The sequence below is a fragment of the Sinocyclocheilus rhinocerous genome, unplaced genomic scaffold (assembly GCF_001515625.1).
Source record: "Sinocyclocheilus rhinocerous isolate Xijiao unplaced genomic scaffold, SAMN03320098_v1.1 scaffold808, whole genome shotgun sequence".
NCBI classification, from domain to species: domain Eukaryota; kingdom Metazoa; phylum Chordata; class Actinopteri; order Cypriniformes; family Cyprinidae; genus Sinocyclocheilus; species Sinocyclocheilus rhinocerous.
Window position 1 is genome coordinate 328,684 of NW_015650699.1, and position 1,644 is coordinate 330,327.

Below are 1,644 nucleotides of genomic sequence, written 5' to 3' on the forward strand. Positions count from 1 at the left end.
CCTAGATCATGTGAGAAAATCATTGACAATAACATATTCATTATTGACAATTTAATAACCAAGACAACCCTACAACAGCGTCCCAAACCATTTTGCATGAGCACAAGTCAGTTACATATTCCAGATCATTTGACCAGATAATAAAAAAAAATTCACAGGTCTCTATTGTTTTAAATGCATGAGATAATATCAAAAGCTAAAACTGACCAGGGAAGCTGGGGTAGATCAGAGGTATTTAGAATACTAAATTATTTCCCCCCCCCCCAGCTCTAAATAACGGTCATCTTAAAATAATAAACAATAATAATAAAAGGGTTTTTTTTCTGCTGTGACAGCACAAATTTGCAGTCAGTTTACACAATATAAAATATTGTGCCGTTCTAGTGCTCTGGGAGGAAAGACAGCTTTAGTCAAAGCGTCAGAAGCAATCTAATGATTTTAAATGAGCACAGAGTAGCAAAAGCCTGACAATTCTCCATCACAACAGCAGATGATGGTTAAAACGACTAGAAATCAATATTCTGACCGGGTGTCTCCCACTGATAAGAGGTGCCAAGACAATGTTGACTATTAAACTCGACAGCTTGAGATATTACACTATTACTTATGCTATTTTTAATAATCTATAATATTTGGGCTATAATTAATTAATTCTATGGATCAGATAATATCTCGGTCTGGGATGAGGTCGAGGGGGTCTATTAAGGCTGGTAATGAGAAAGGAGAATTCCAATCTTAGCGCCGAGGGTTTGTGAACGGACACATATACACCCGGCTGTTTCAAACACAGCGGAGGGAAAGAGAGAGGAGAGACAACAGGAGAAATTAATAAATAACAACTGAGGTTTAATACCTTCTCTTATTAATTGTGGTGCATTCATGTTTAAGCAATTCCTTTTTTTTTTTTTTTTTTACAAAAAACTAAACATAAAATGTACATTACAGCCATGATAATGAGTGCATAATCTCATTTTGTAAGCACATTTCCCATGATCTTATGATGTACTGTATTAGCTCTTATTGTGAAAACCATATTAGTGTTAAAAAAACGCTTTGGTGGGTGGTTATGATTTCTACCCCTTTTTTTCTAAAATCTTAATGATAATTAACACAGGAGACATGGAGACATCTGCAAGTAGCAAGTAGCTGCTGCTATGCAATGTGTTAAAACTGACCAGAGGGGGGCGCGCTTCTCTTCAATCTCACTGTTTATAGTCAGAATGCATAGAAGAGAATCTGGACACTCCACATGAATGACAATAAAATACATTTCTGGAGTTACGTACTAGCAGTATAAACCAAAGAAATCTATAAATCTGAAAGCAAAACTTGTAGCATCTTATTCGTCAAATTACTGGAATGATATTTTACCTGTAACAATACAAATAGTTTTGCATATATTTGAAGGAATAAAATGATCAGACTAATTTATTATGTATTATGGCACAATTTACACTAAAATAAGATTTAAAAAATACACTACTGTTCAAAAGTTTGAGGTCTGTAAGATTTTTTTTTAATGTTTTTAAAAAAAATAAAAGTCTCTTATGCTCACCATAACTGCATTTTTTTATTTATCAAAAATACAGTAAAACGGTACTATTGTGAAATATTATTGCATATTTAAAAAAAAAAACTTTTTTT